At 45.7% G+C, this 17054-nt stretch overlaps 1 protein-coding gene across 4 annotated transcripts in view; it reads right to left on the bottom strand.

Moving 5' to 3' along the window:
• The window catches only part of NRTN (neurturin), a 481761-nt gene that overhangs the window by 246075 nt on the left and 218632 nt on the right, over positions 1–17054 (bottom strand). The window contains exon 1 of one of the 4 annotated variants that reach the window (XM_069649594.1): positions 14364–14484. The exons of the other annotated variants lie outside the window; for them this stretch is intronic. The gene's annotated coding sequence lies outside the window, so the exon portion shown is untranslated. Of the gene's footprint in view, positions 1–14363; positions 14485–17054 lie in introns of those variants that run through there. 4 annotated transcript variants of the gene reach the window in all.

The raw sequence follows: 17054 nt of genomic DNA on the forward strand, positions 1-17054 counted from the left end.
ATCAAAGAGGAAGTCACCATCCCAGAAAGGACCGGACAATTCTCCCTGGAAGTGAAAGTTAAAAGAAGACAAAAATTGAAAAACCCTGATGCTTATATACATCTAAATGCTTCTCTCCAACAGCAAGGGTTGGGGGTAAACCCAACACCATTAGTCAACATAGAACATGACACCATTCCAATAGAGGTGGATAACAGCGACTTAAAGAGTATTACTCTAGCCGCAGGCACCATTATTGGAATGGCGGTTGATGACCGACATTTTTCCATTGTTCTAGGAAATGAACTGTCAGGAACAATCCCCAAGGAATGTTTTGACAGTGACAGTGATGACAATACAACACCAGACAGGATTTTCACCGGCATGGGGGGAACTTCCTGGTGTACACTTCTTGCCCTTATGGTAAGGAAGATGTGACTTGTGACTTCAGGAGGGATGAGGTGATTTTCCAGGTCCATGAGGGCTGCCTTTCCCACCGAAGCCTCCAGTCCAAATCAACACTCAGACCAGGGACTTCTCCACCGAGCTGGAGGAGGCCGCTGAGATAGCAAAACCAGAAGTCTTCCCAGGCTTCAGGCAGATGGTGGAAGAGAGAGTCAACCTAGCTGATGCCTGCGTGACTCTGGAACAGAAGCAAAAGTTGAAACAAGTTTTCTTGGATTTCCAAGATCTCTTTGCGGTAGACTCATATGACTGTGGTCGCACCGACATCCACACACAACAATTCCCACGGACCCTGGAATGACTCCAGTGTTTGTGAAGCAATAGCGTTTGCCTCTCGCATCCATGGAGTCCCTTACTGAAATAATTAAGAACCTTGAGTCCCGGGAATAATCCGTCCAGTACACAGCACCTTCAATAATCCGGTGCTGGGAATATTGAAGCCAAACGGCCAGTGGAGACTCTGCGCCGACCTTCGGGAGCTCAACATACGGGTCCATACTTCCCGATGGCCTCTGCCCTACATTGACCAGGGGCTGGCCCAGATTCAGGGGCCACAAGTATTCACTGCAATAGACCTGACCAATGGATACTGGACTGTGCCTGTCAGTAGGGAGGACCAATACAAACTGGCTTTTACCTTTGGGGGCCAGCAGTACACCTGTACCCGGACTCCCTTGGCATACCTCAACTCCGGCAATGAATTCAACATTTTCTTACATAAGGCCATGCCCGACCTGGGTGTGAGGGGTAACCTGGCTTATGTAGATGATGTCCTCATCAAAAGTTCATCTGTGGAGGAACACATAGCGGAGATCCGTTATGTTCTGACGCAGTTGAGGACCGCCGGAGCAAAACTTTCCTTTCAGAAAGCACAGTGGTGTAGAACCCGTGTTAATTTCTTGGGGCATGAGATTACTCATCAGGGTCTCTGTCCCCAGGCAAAGAAAGTGGAAGCACTTCAGAAACTGAAAGACCCCACAACTCTGCGGGAACTAAGGAGCCTCCTTGGACTGACTAATTACAGCAGAAAGTTCATTGAGGGCTAGGCAGAGATCACTAGACCCCTCATTCATCTCCTGAAGAGGGGGTCAAGTGGGAATGGGGTCCAGAACAATCCGAGGCAGTAAGACAGCTCAAAAGAAGCCTCTCACAAGCGCCTTGCCTAGCTTACCCTGTAAGAAACAAGGAGTTCTTCCTGGAGACAGGGTTCTCTAATACATGCTTGACAGCAGTATTATACCAAAAGCATGACAAGGTCAATAATGTAATCTCCTATGCGAGCAAAACTTTATCCTCTGTGGAGGAAAAATTCAACGATTGTGAGAAGGCACTCCTGGCAACGGTGTGGGCATTGAAGAATTACCGCCCGTTTATCCAGGGGGAACACATCATAGTGGAGACTCCACACCAGCCTCTGCAATATCTCCAGAGTGACAGAATCCGGGCTGGAAATGTGAGTAATTCCCAAATTACTTCCTGGATTCTGTCAATGCAAAGCTTTCCTGTGGAGGTCAGATATGGCCAAAACAAGAAGAGTCCCCTCGCGCAAGGTCTGGCTGACATGCATGATTGTGCCAGAGAAAACTGTCTCGAGGAGGGAAGTCTAAAAATCAAGGACAACATGGAGGCATACCTTAATTCCCCACACAAAGTCTTTGAAGAATACAAGTGTGAAGGAATTCCCACTGTCTATGTGGATGGATGCTCGTACCATGTTGACAACAACGGGGAGAAAGAACTGGTGGCTGGCTTAGGGAATGCATGGGTGAATGAGTCCCCAGAACCCTCCGCTGGATACAAAATTGGTCCCCGAAGTAGTCAGGTGGCAGAATTGATGGCTGTGCATCAGGCCATCCTCACTGCTGTCCAACATCAACTCCACGAACTGGTCATAATCACAAATTCGGATTATGTACAGAACGGGTTCGTGGAGCAACTGGTTAATTGGAAAACCAGAGGCATGTCATGTGCTAATAACAAACCCTTGAAACATGGGAAGTTAATTCAAAACATTGATGATCTGGTCACCTCGAATGGGATGACCATCTATTGGAAAAAGATCAAGGGTCATTCCAAAGTATAGGGACCAGACAAAACTGGAAATGACTTAGCTGATCAGCTGGCCAAAACCGGGGCCATCCAAGGGGATCTAATAGAGATAGAGTCCCTGTTGGGGGAAATCCAGGTCACTGCTATCACTCGGTCCCAGACAAATGCTCACAATGATATTTCAACTGCCCAATGGAGTAAGGAGACCCCTGATGCCGATTTAATCACGGCTCAAAAGCGGGATCCAATAATTGGTAAGTTTTACCAACACATTGAGGACCCTGAGAACTTTCCCCTGACGGATACCGATTACATTGGGAAAGAGGACCTAAGAGTGTTGATGAAATGTCCAAAAATGTTCCGAATCCAAGACGGTTTGTTGGTAAGGAAATCCCAAGCTGGCCATGATCAGTGGGTGGTTCCTACCTCATTCCGAAGCCTGATGTTAAGTCACGCCCATGATGCGGCCACCGACGGTCATAGGGGGTTTCATACAACACTTGAAATCTTAAGAGAGGTTGCATACTGGCCACACATGGGGCAGGACCTCGACCAATACTTGAAGGGGCGTCTTTTGTGTGCACAATTTCAGCCATCATCCCTCACACACCGTGCGCCTCTCCAAAAGAGGGGGATGACATTGCCATGGTCAGATTTGCAAATCGACTTTGTAGGCCCTGTAATTTGCTCGTCTAGAGGAAACAAGTACATGTTGACCGTTACATGCTTGTTTACCAAGTGGGTGGAATGTCTCCCAGCCCCAAACTGCAAGGCAGAAACAGCAGCTGCCCTGATGATTAACCACATCTTTTCCCGTTTTGGTCTACCTCAATGGATTGAGTCAACAGAGGTAGTCATTTCACCAGGGAGGTAAATACAAAAATGTAGGAGATACTGGGGGTCAAAAGGAAGTTACATATTGCTTACCGGCCAGCTTCTACGGGGGCAGTAGAACGCTAAAACCGGACAATTGTGAGCATATTAAAAACGTTTGTGGCAGATTCTGGGCCAAGTTGGGATATCTGACTACCTCTGGTCCCAATGGCCATCAGATCTACCCCTTCATCTGGAACTAAAATGTCACCATTTGAGTTGATGACCGGACGCAAGATGGTGCTTCCTCAGCATTTGCTCTACAGGACCCAAGAGCAGACACTGATAAATGCCTCCACAACTCATGAGTATGTGGAGAATTTACGGAAACACCTCCAACACGCTTTTGCCTATGCTCAGCGGAATCTAGAAAGATCTGCTGAGAGTATGAAAACGCACTATGATTTGAAAACCACCAGGAAGGAATATGATGTGGGAGACCGGGTCTAGCTATACATTTTCCAAAGGAACCAGGCCAAACAGCGAAAATGTTTGCCTATGGAAGGGACCCTTTGAAATTATAGACAAGATCTCCCCTGTTGCCTACAAAATCTGCATCCCCAAAGGTAATTTGGTGGAAGGGGAAGATAAGTGGGTCCATATTAATCAGCTGAAGTGTTACCATCCCAGGCACACTCTGCAACAACTGGAGGAATCCACTGGAATCCCAGAGGGGGCCGCTCCAGAGTAATTCAGTTCCAACCCTAAAATATTCCACATATAGCATATAAAATTCTGTGATTCTTGTATATATATATATATATATATATATATATATATATATATATATATATATATATATATGTTCTTGTCTCCTAATTTAAAAAAGAAAATGTATATGTTCATATCTTCTGATTTATAAAATGTATAGGTTCGCCACACCACTAATAGTGGTGGAAAAATGTCTAGGAATGTGTATTGCCGCTTTGCTTTATCATCCTAGGAGAGATGAAACCATGGAGACTGACCACGGAAGGCGACCTGGGGACCGGGAGCAAAGATCCGAGGGGCACGGGGTACCGCCCAATCCTCCCATCAGGACCAGCAAGGAGAACTGATTGATCGACTGGAGGGAGGAAAAGCTGCTGAACTGTGCCATCTACGGAATTGGAAGAAGATGAGGCGAACATCCCACATCTTGCGAGTTCCATCAGTGAAAGATCAGAATGGCCATCACAAAAGGGGGGGCTTGTGGGATGTTTTTACCCATGCATCCAAGCCCTACCATAAAACTGTGCAGTACTGGCATGGAAAACATCATGATGGCCAGAACTCCCCAGAGGGTGCACAGGGAAAACATGAAGAATAGGCTGCCACCCATTTTTGCCTATGTTGTGAGCACAGGAGGGCACCGCCTAAAACCACCATCGGGCTACACACACAGTAGCCTGAAACCATTGGGAATGGCAATGCTGATCGCCAAAAGCAACCCAGAACTGTGGGAATTCATTTTCTTAATGTCAAAAATGGATGCAGTACTGGTGCTCACCACTATCAGAAAGCCGGCGTTTTAAAACCACCAGACTTTTGTGTAAAACTGAACAAATGAACTGAAACCAGGCCAAGGAAAGACTTGCTAAGAGGTGGATACAATGTAAAACTATATTCTGAAATGACCTGAAGGAAGTAATTATTTAATGTATATATAAAAAATAGCTGCATGTAAGTTGGATTTGAATGTAGAAAACTGGGAACTAAAGTGACATTTAGCTGAATTCTGCCTGACAACTACCACCAAAAGGATTTGAACTGGCTCAACAACTCTTCCCAGGCCTGCCTGCATCCTGCTGGCATCACCGAAAGGAGATCACATGACCCTGTTGATTGAAAGGGGAGTGGCCCCTGGGGACTACAGGGAACTGAACAATGGGCCTTCTTTGGCTCAGGCAAATGTTATATTGGGGGGGGCGTAAAGTGGCTTCCTCTTGGGAGAAACTGGGAGGGGCAGTGCCTCTCCTAGCAAGCTGAGCTTGGGGGAAGTGGATAAACCAGTTATTCCACCATGTGATGTGGGAAGCCACACCCCTTTTTGACCAGGGCATAATTTTAAAAAGATAGATAACTCATAGTGCGGACTGGTCAAAATTATATAAATAATATCATTATTCTTGGGATTTTTCTGTGCACATTTTAAAAGGTGTTAGGACCCTGTGGGATGTTCTTGGGGATAGTAGCGGAAAAAAGGTTGTTACTCCAAATGTATGCATGTTAAAAATCTGACACGTTATCATCTGTAACCCATATCCCTGGTGCACATTTGTGTAAAATCTGGAAAGGTTTAGAGGTCGTTATCTGGATGAAAAGGGGAGAATTCTGTCATCAGTGAACACAACATTGTACAAAGACAGGGATCGGATGGTTTGGTGCTACAGAAAATATGTTAACTGGACCTATAATATTAGAAAAATGGTACATAGATAAATATGTATTTGGTTCAGAAATAGATTTGTGTGCAATTTGACAAGGGGAGGTTCCTCTGACCATAAAACCTACAGCATCACTCTGACACTCCATTTCTTCCCCCCAATCAAGGGAGAGAGGAAAGCTTGGCCAATGATAAGTGAGAGGGGCAGGCTTAGCTAGGCCCAGGCACACACCCATTTTCAAAACACATAAAAAAGGGCCACTGAAACCCAGGTAGGGGATTTACTTTCCACTTTCTTGCGGGACGCTTTGCCGGGAGACTCCAGACTTCAAATCCATCAACCTCCACAGACCAGAGATCCAGAGAGACCAGAGATCCAGAGAGACCAGAACTGTGCAGTGCTGTGAGCAGAACCAGTGCTTGACAGACCAGAGACCAGACCGCTGTTCAGAACCACCCGCCGGAAGTCCCGTCCAACCTGACCAGACCTTGACGGCTTATTTAAAAATATAGTGTGAGTACTCACTGTGCAAAACCAATCTCTTAGTTTAAAATAATCTAATCCAAACTATTTTAACCTATTAGAACTGCCTCCTAGAATCGTGTCATTCTGTCATCTTTAAAACGGAGAACTGTCATCTGTCATTCTGAGCTTTAAAATTTCAAATCCGAAAAATACTTTCACAAAATTGTCCGTATCTCCGGAACCGTTTGTGCTAGGAAGGCTATGATTCTAGGCTTTCCAACGAACCTAGAACCGACTTCCTACTCCTTATAGTGCCTCCGTAATTACGCTCGATGCGCACGAGTAAATTTGCCGCGATTTGACATTTTGCACAATTTCAGCCACGTGTATAAATCAGCAGCTTCTTGCTTTCCTTTGCTAAAATTCGTTTTAACCTGCAGGTTACACATAGAGCATTGCTAAAGTGAGCCTGAACTAATATAAACTAGATATCACCCACCCTGAACCTCTAGAGGGAATTAAAAGCATTTTTAGCACATTTCTCACTTCATTGTCATCACATTCAAAGCATTTTGGGCCTGTGTTTCAAACCTCTACCTGTTTTCCTCTAAGCTTGCTGGGGGGGAACCTCATTTCGTATTGCATTTTGTTGGGATTCTTGAAGACTGTGTGCTCTCCTTCCATTTCTTACATTGCATAGGGGGGGGGGGGGGAGTGAATTGTCAAGGAAAAGTGATTACATTGTCTTTTGTTGAAGCCATATCAAGCTATTTTCTGTACTGCATTTCATTCATCATTGCGTTTCCTTGAACCATATAAAGCATTCTTTCCCACCTTATTCTTCTGTTCCTATTCATAAGTTACCTCTTGCTGATTACTGCTCATATTCACAAGTGTAATATCCATTATCAATTATTAATTTATTACAAAGTGTGATATATATATATATATATTGTTTACATTTTCAAATAAACCTTTTAAATTTGCAAAACAAGCCTGCTTCTTGGCTCAGTAGGGTCAAGGGGGATTCTAAGAGAGGGGTGTTATACAAGGGTTCATCATCCAGATTATAACTTGCCATAAAAATACACAAATAAGGGCTTCCCTTGGGTATCCCAGACAAGGCACAGACTTAGTGGGATTGCTTGATCGGAGTCACTTACAATGTGGCGGCCTCGAATGAATGGTGTCGCTCCCTTACCAACACTGTTCATTCCGCGGCCGCCTACGTTGTAATGAGGCCCAATGTCTCCAGAGCTCTGGTCCTCACTAGGCCTCAATCTTCCATCATCCTCCCTTCGTCCCATTCAACCAATCCAGAATAGGACTGAAAGACTTATTATTGGCCTCAAGCCACGGGACTGCTTGAACCGGATCTCTTTAATTTCCGGAAGCTCCTCAGGACCCTCTGCCCACTTCGCCCTCCCCCTCCCCTGGTAAGACCTTTCTTCTGCCTCAGGGATGGGTTGCCTGGTTCCCTCTGAGTACCACAGGGATACAGGACCCCCTGCCCATTCCACCCCCATTCCCTGCACTAATCTGCATTACTTTCCCTTCATACCATAGCACTTCGCTTTTGAACAGACCGGCACTTCCCCCCTCCTCCGCACTTCTTGTTCAGCACTTGCACGATCCGAATATCACAAGGCCTAGTAGGGCCGTTATTGTATCTTCCTTCCTTGCCCCCCTTCATTGTCTCGTGACGCCTTGAAACACCACTTGTTTGTTATATAGACGCCTTATATATATACAATAAAAGTAAACACAAAAAAAAGAGTTGCACTTTCAAATTTCAACTTCTCATTTTTTCATCTTAATATGAGGACAGTTGTAAATAAAGTATCAGAAATCTAAAATCTTAAAAGAGATATCCCAGAACTTCAGATACCAAGTTTAGGAGTCAAATTTCTGAGCAAAGTAAATATAAAAAGCAATCCCAGTCTGGCCTACCGGGAAGATAGCTCAGGGGCAACATGCTCGCCTTGGAAGCAAGACAACACAGAGCACCACAGGTTTGATCCCCGCTTAGAAACCTCTGGGTATTATGCGCGCTATAAATAACCTCTCATATCATATCAAGAGGGATGCCTGTTAAAAATGTTTGTCATAGGGTACCAATGCCAAAGAGTAGCATGTGTGAACATTTGTAGATATACATACATTTAGAACACGTTTCTCATTTGTCTTTGTAATATATGCTAATGCTAATATTTTATATATTTTGTAATATATGAATGTAATCTGGTTGTGAGAGAACCATGGGCGAAAGCAATGCTGCCATTTATAACTGAGGCTTTCTCTACAGAACATAGCTAAATATTTCAGTTTCAAAACCAAAACAAAATGCTGCATATTTGTCTTTCACAGACTAAACTAGGACTCCGCAATGACTCTGACTTGCAAAGCACCAGCTCACGTGATAAATCAAGCTGATAACATATAATTGCAATAAAATAGGTTTGCTAAAATAAGTATGATTCACTTCTTCAGGAAAAAGAAAGACAGTGATGGAGCCCCACGGGGATTAACACACCTGCAGTGCTGTACAGGTTACCTGTAGATCTCAGCAACAGACACAGAACTTGCGGAGCTACTTGATATTTAAAAAAACAAGGGGAACTCCCTGTGAAAGAGAGACTGTGTAAACAGCAATAGATTCCTTGTCAAATACCGGATTGGGAAGTGGCACTGGGCATCCAGTCTTTGTTCAAGAGCTGCCCAGGTAGCAGCAGAGTGTCCAGGCGGGCAGCAGGGCAAAGCTCTCTCTCTTCCTGTGTGATGAAAAAAGTGTGTGGTCGGGAGTGGCCTTGCAGGATGCTAAAGCTTCATGAAATAAGTTTTCAGCGTGAGCGTGCTGGAAAACCGGCAAATAATTGAAAAATCCATTTCAAGGATCCGCGACGTGAAACCAGCAACTTCTAATCCACAAAAGGTTGCTGCCTTTATTTTTCAAGCACGGAAAGCCATTTGGCCTTTGTTTGATACACGAGGCTCTTTGCCATTCCAAGATTGCCGCCTCGAGTGCCTGCACCTCTTCCATTCATTTGAGCTCATACCTCCCTGCCCTGATTGGCTCCATCTATTGCTAAATAGCCAATCAGGGAACCGGGTAGGCGTGAGCCGGCCTCCGTGTGAAGGCATTGTGTAAAGGCATTGTGTAAAGGCATTGTGTAAAGGCTCAGGTGCTGACTGAGCTGACCGAGCTGCAGGCTGCACCAGGACATTATACCCTACCACTTCCAGCCCTGCTCACCATTCACCTACCTTGTCCTTTTTGACTCCTGAACTTACCTAGTCTACCCACTGGACCTGCAAACTGCAAACACCATACTTCATTGATGTCCCGGCGCCATATTTCAGCACACAGAGGTAACCTATATGTGAACATTGATTACCTGTTACTCCTAACTGTGATACCAGCTCCTGCTACATCACCTTCTGCCAGAGATACTTACTATATGGCCCACAGCGGTACATGTACCATGTATGTATATGCAATCAGTTGTTACTACTCTACACTTGACAGATTGATGTATGTAGCTATTTAAATGTACACTGCATCACTGATAGCTGCATTTAGCCTGCCTTGAAAGCTGCATTTAGCCTGCCACTCCACGGTACTTTTGAAAGTTGCATTTAGCCTGCCACTCCACACTCCACGGTACTTTTGAAAGTTGCATTTAGCCTGCCACTCCACTGTACTTTTGAAAGTTGCATTTAGCCTGCCACTCCACTGTACTTTTGAAAGTTGTATTTAGCCTGCCTTGATAGCTGCATTTAGCCTGCCACAACACGGTATTTTTGAAAATTGCACTTAGCCTGCCACGCCACTGTATTTTTTAAAGTTGCATTTAGCCTGCCTTGATAGCTGCACTTAGCTTGCCACTACACTGTATTTCTGAAAGTTGCATTTAGCCTGCCTTGATAGCTGCATTTAGCCTGCCACTACACGGTATCCTGATATTGCAACGTGTTTGTCGTATTCAGCTACCTATGCGGTATCTAGCCTCTGACTGCTGCAAACTTATCCTAATTCAGCCCCGCCACCTGGCCTCCACACACTACCTACAATTAACAAAATGTACCTACCAGGCATCTACTCAGTACTGTTGAGAGTCATTCGCTCCCTTATCAATTCCCTCACTGATCTAAGTTTTACCCTTCGTGTGGCCCCCATAGGCATTACTTCTACACCTTCCAGTATGTCTCACCTCACAACTACTTTGCCCCACCTGTCCAAACCATGCAGCCTCCCGGCCAGAAATACCAAACTACGCGCCAGACTACCTAAATTATACGAGCCTCGAGAGCCCAGAGACACCACCCAGTCTATACTTACTAGCCACTCCCCAACTATGTACACAACCACCCTCACTAAGCCTCCTCCTGAAAGACCAATCAAACTAACACCAGGTCCAAGCATAAGGTGCACAACACAGATTCTAATCCCACTCACACTAAAAGTACTGTCTCGCCCATAAGAGGTGCCCTAATCAATGCACACTCTATAGTAGCCCATGCCACAGATTTAGCAGATCTCATTCTAGCAGAAGACTTAGACTTCATAGCCATTACCGAGTCTGGCTCCATGCAGCCGCAGGCCCAGCCCTCTCGCTAGCCATCCCTAACGACTACATCATCCTCCGAGGGGATAGAACACAATCTAGAGGTGGCGGCCTGGCCATAATTGCCAAAACGTACCTCAACATTAGACTTGACTCCTCCAACCACCTCCCATCTTGTGAATCACTCACAGCTAAATTGCCTACTGCCAACTCCCAAACTATATCCATTCATTTATTCTACAGACCTCCTGGACCCATAGGTTCTTTCGAGGAAGACCTCTCGACTATCCTTACCAACAACCTAAAAAACTCCTCCCAGTGCCTCATCCTAGGGGACTTCAATTTAGACCTAAACGACCCCAAAGACTATCAGGCCACCCTCATCAATAATACAATATCAGAACTAGTCTTTACCCAAAGAGTGCTCACCTCTACCCACATTAAAGGGAGAACCCTTGACTGGGTAGCTGACTATAACTGTGTAGCCTCCATTTCAGCCAACTCCCCTCAAACATGGTCTGACCACCATCTCCTCTCCTTTGCCCTTGAAGCTCAAAGTCCCATCATCAACAATGTGCTAGCCTCAGCTTTCCCCACGAGAAGTAAGAAAAATATCACAGTGGAAAAATGAATCCCACTCATCTTACCGACTCTGAACCAACTCCCAGCCACCTCCACCCCTCATGACCTTGTAGAAGGCTACAACAAAATCATGACCTCAGCCCTTGACTCCATTGCACCGTTAAAGATTAGAAAATGTAAGCCGAAAAAACACCTGAACTCCTGGTTCTCCCCTCACCTTAAAGCTCTTAGATTCGAGAAACACAAAAAGGAACAAGTCTGGAGACAATCTCCCACAGACAACAACAAGTTGACTCTCAATAAAATAACATCCACCTACAAAAAAGAAATCATAGCCGCCAAACAAGAATCCTACAACCAGAGAATAACACAAGCTAACTCCAGCACCAAAGAATTATTCACTATCATTGAAGAACTGGAAACACCTATTCTAACTCCAGACAAATGCGTTAAAGACAAACAATGGTGCACCAGTGTCCAAAACACCCTGTCTAATAAAGTAGCAGGCCTCCAAATTAAAATCAACAAAAAGAAAGATTCCCTAACCAAATTGACAAATTCCTCTAAAACTGCCTCGAGGCCCACATCCCAACATTCGAGGCCCAACATCCCTCTTATCCGCTTCAGCTTCTCCAAAGTCTCCACCTTAGAAGTGGAAAAAATAATTCTTAGCCTTAAACCATCAAACTGCAAGGGTGACCCCTGCCCTTCACAAATCATCAAAGATGCGGCTAGAGACCTTTCTCCATTCATTACCAAACGTATTAACGCTTCCTTCTCTTCAGGTACCATCCCCAGCAACCTTAAAGAGTCCTGGATCCTCCCCCTTCTCAAAAAACCCTCTCTTGACCCTTCTATATCCACCAACTACAGGCCTATTACCACAGTGCCTTTCTTGCTCTAAATTCTAGACAAGACAGCATACCTACAAATACAAAAATACCTTGAACAAAACCATCTCCTGGGCATGCGGCAATCAGGCTTTAGACCCCAACACGGGACAGAAATGTCCCTTAGCGATCTGAAGGCCCAAATTGACACTTTGAGTGACAATGGGAAAGCTGCCTTACTGCTCCTCCTAGACCTCTCGGCAGCATTTGATCTCGTAGATCATAAAACTCTAAGCAATCATCTGGACTCAGCGGCCCACCTCTGCCATGAAGCCATCGGCTGGATCGAGTCATTCCTAAGCAATAGATCTATGCGTGTCTTCTCCACCTCTGCCGCCACGACCCCATCCCTATCACTTGTGGAGTCCCTCAGGGATCTTGTGTCTCCCCCACAATGAACAACGTGTTCACGAAGCCCCTGTTTGATGATCTCAATGGCCTGGGTATCACCTATACTAACTATGCCGATGATACCCAGATCCTCATCCCATTGATGGGAGATTACAACCATGATTTGGCCTTGGTGAACAGGGTGTACCTCATCATCCAGGCATGAATGGCCTCTCATAGTCTATGCCTGAATGATGACAAGACTGAACTCATCATCCTCGGCTCCACTCCCAACATCACCAAACTGGACCACAAATACACTAGCTTCATCATTGACGGGAACCTAATCACGGTAGCCAAAGAAGTGAAAACTCTAGGAATATACATTGACACCTCCCTCTCCTTCCATAAACAGGTCAGCTCCATGGCATCTTCCACGGCATACACCCGTAAGTTAATAAGAGCAGCTAAACCATTCCTATCCTCACAGAGCTGCATCACTCTAGCTAGAGCCCTTGTACTATCAAAATTGGACTACTGTAACGCCCTCTACGTAGGAGCCAACAAACAGGTCACCAACAAAATCCAGACATTGCAAAACAATGCTCTCAGAGCAGCACTTAGTATCTCTAAGAGAGAACATATTTCCAATATCAGGAGAACTCATAACTGGCTCACCACTACAGACATAATCCTGCTAAAAGTAGCCTCCTTAACCCATAAATGACTCAACAATGCTACCCCCCGCTACCTAATCGACAGAATTCATAGATACACACCTAACAGACCCACTAGATCCTCAAATGCAAATTTGCTCACAGTTCCCAGGTTCAAACGAACCAAAATGGGCGGCAACAGTTTTCAGGTGAAAGCAGCTCAACATTGGAACTCCCTACCGCCCTCCTTAAGGATTTCTCAATCCTATACCCAATTCAGACATAACTACATCCATTGGTTAAAACTTAACGACTGCTAACTGACTGCCCAACCTACCATGCCACTGTAAACCATGTAAATTTGTATATTCTTAAACTGTATATCACTGCCTCTATTGTAACTGTTTTTACCTATGTATTCACTGTAAATATTGTATAGCACTGTAACTAAGCTAAGAATATCGTTGTCTGCTCCTGCGCCCTCTTACCCTCGGGTCCGGCGCGCAATATAAGTGAATAAACAAACAAACAAACAAGTTATTCGGGTGGAATGAATACGAATGAATTCGTATAAGAGGTGTAACTATGGAAACATGTTAAGAGGTGTGGCCTCTGTATTAAGACAGTAGTCTGGGGATTATAACACTTGAGTGGCCTTTACAGGCTGGGAGATACTGTCCCCTGCACTGTTCTATATATAGATACTTATATTTTGGAGAAAGGCTCTCCATATTGTGCTGCATAAATGTAGTGTTTCAGCAATGATGATGGGCCATGGCTATCTTCAAGCTCCGGTCTCATTGTGTCCCCTGGAGACACTCTGTCCTCGGAGCTCTGCAGCGGGGTCCATTTTGTTTCCAGTCTAGCTGCCCCTTTCTGTTCCTTCCCCTAGAGCCGCATACACTCCAACCCTCCCGATTAAGGCGGGAGACTGCCGATTTTTAATTTACAAATATTGCCATTTTTTACTTTTTTCCATCTAAAATAATTCAATCCCCAATGCAATCCTATGGCAAAATTCCTTTCTCACACTTTCTGTGGAAAAATCTCTCTCTGCCAGGTGCCCGCGAATGCTGGCATTTATGGAGGTCAGCCGGACTCCATGTAGCTTCATAATCTCCCCTAAATTCATCATCTTCCCACCTGGTATGCTGTGTCCAGATCAGAACCAGCTCCTCCAGGCTACATCGTGGCTCCTCTTTCTATGCCTTGCATGATATCGCGATGCCATTGTCATGTGTACTCCTGCACGCTCCGTTCCAAGTCTCGCTCTGAGTTTCAGTTTGAAGTGTGTAAATATACAGGGATTTGCTGCTGCCGCGTGCTCGAGACGGCAGAAACGTGGACATGCACCGTGTAAGCCTTACAAATCCAGGCTTACAGTTAAGGCTGCTATTTTGGAGGCAGGAAGTGGTGTCTCGGCTGCGAGTGTCGTGCAGACGCGCTCTCATCCCTCATTCAGCGAAGTAATTCTTCGAGGCTCGGAGACATGACAGTTTACAAGGCAGCGAGCGCCCGGAATCCCACACAATTGCTGTTCTTGGAGTTTGTGGTTTCAGTGGTGTGTAAAGGGTTGGAGCCCCTCAGATCCCGAATGAAGTTCTCATGTTGCATGGCGGACGCTATACACTCGCGCGTTTCCTTGCCTTGAGCGGGCTTGAACCCTGAAAGAAAAGATCTGCGTCATCCAGCCTTCCTCCTTCCCTCCTAAGGCTGGACGACCTTCCCCAAAAGCGCCCCTGAAAGTGGGGCTGGGAGCCAAAATTTACATTTCCCCACAGACTGTTTCAGACACCTTTAGGGCTCGAAATGAGACCCCTGCATCTCCTGTAGGGACCACCCACACTCATAAACACCCATATGATGCTTTTTTTGTTCTGGTAGAAATGCTTGAAACAGAAAATCTATGAACATTTAACATGGCGCACTGTGCACTGGGCCATGTTATAGGACTCTGTGGGGGATTGTAGCAGCCTGCCCTCCACTGAAAAGCCTTAATGTTTACCTCTGGGTGGACACGGAAGTCCCCAAGATGAATTACTGGAAACGTTCTAAATGTTTGCGAGAAAAGAAAGCACCCAGAATTCAGGAGATGTTTTTTCCGAATCACTGAACAAGTTCGCCCAGCACGATTGGTGTAAAACGTTAGAGCACACATATAGCCAAGATTCTCAAAAATAAAAGCGAGCAAATCTAAGATGCGCCGCAAATTCTCCAGAAACAGTGTTGTCGTATTCACAGAAGTGCTCAGCGAAAACAAAACAAGGAGTGCAAACTCTAAGCAGTAGATGCCTGAGGTGAGTGGAAAGCAGAGCCGGCCTTAGGGGTGCGTGGAACGTTGCCCCTCCCAGGGCACCATTACCCCCCCCCCCCCCGCCACGCCAGGTCAGGTGAGTCTTTAAAGGGCTCCCCCGAGCAGGCATAGTGTGAAAAGGTGTGGCAGGCGCCCCTTTGTGATTAAGTGGATTAAGTGCGCCAACGGCGGTGGGGCACATTTAATAACAATAGGATGCAGAGCATCAGCACCCTATTCAAATGATGATTACCTCCCTGTGCCAAAGCAGGAGCCAGAAGGTTTTCATTGGAATAGGGCGCTCATACGTTAGCATGCATGAGCATCCTATTCCAGTGATTAAGCCCCTGCGAGGCGCCGAAGCAGGGAGGGGCAAAACAAATGTGGCACTCCTGCCCCCCGCCTCTCCCCCTGTGGACCAGGGACGTGCGGGGAAGGGGGAGGGCGACAATTCGGCCAGGGCGCTGCTGCCTCTAAGGCCGGCCCTGATGGAAAGCAAGCACAAATAAACCAAATTAAGCATGCACAGTGGGCGTGAACTCGGAAAGTGTGCAGAGGTTCACCAAAATGCTGATCACAAAACCTGACCAGGAGATTTGCTCCAAAAAATAATTCCCTTTAACATTTGCTACTTTCTCAATGTGGAGCAAGCGGCCCAGAATAATGTGCAACTAATTTTTACAACCAAAGAAGCATGCATTGCACCCCAGTCACAACCAACAGCACAGTATAATAGCACAGCACAGAGAGACAGGTACATATTCCTAAAATGCCCAATCGAGGAGGCATTATGCTGTGACACCGACTGATGAGGAGGGAAATCAAATGGGAGGATCACCGTATTTCAGCTGGATGATGAAGAGGACCACCCGAGCTACCATTTCCCACCCCATGCAGTGCAAGGGGCCCTTACCACACCCACACTACAAGCCCATGCCATACCACCAATAGTCAATGTACTACTAGCCCTGTATTCCTTTTTAAAAGGCTCCTTCCAGATCACCAGTGGCATAATGGTGCTGGCATAATCCTCACAGTCAGAGGCCCTATGCAAGATCTACAACATGATCCTTACATCGGCCAGGATAAATATATAGGCATGCCTCATTATACCTGCACCAGGGCAGAATTACTGAGGGTACTTTATGACATAGCTAAATTCTGAATTCATGCTTCTATTGTCTGCCCTCTCTTCTTTTGGTTTTCCTGGCTCTATTCTATCTTGGTTAGAGTCATAACTGTCCCAGAGGACTTTCTCAGTCTCTTGGGCCGGAGCGATTTCCAACACATTCCTGCTTACCTATCGTGTTCCACAAGGCTCTGTCCTTGGTCCTTTCCTCTTTTCTCTCTATACCCCCTCAGCTGCCGGCATTATTTCTTCATTTGGGCTATTCCACCATTTCTACGCTGATGATACTCAACTCATTCTATCCTTCCCACACTTCACTGATGATATTCACAGTAAACTCAGCGTCTGTCTCATTGCTATTAAATCTTGGATGATGGACCACTTCTTGGTACTCAATGCTGCTAAGACTGAT

Source organism: Ambystoma mexicanum, chromosome 1p, assembly GCF_040938575.1.
Source record: "Ambystoma mexicanum isolate Mex_15411 chromosome 1p, UKY_AmexF1_1, whole genome shotgun sequence".
Classification (NCBI taxonomy): domain Eukaryota; kingdom Metazoa; phylum Chordata; class Amphibia; order Caudata; family Ambystomatidae; genus Ambystoma; species Ambystoma mexicanum.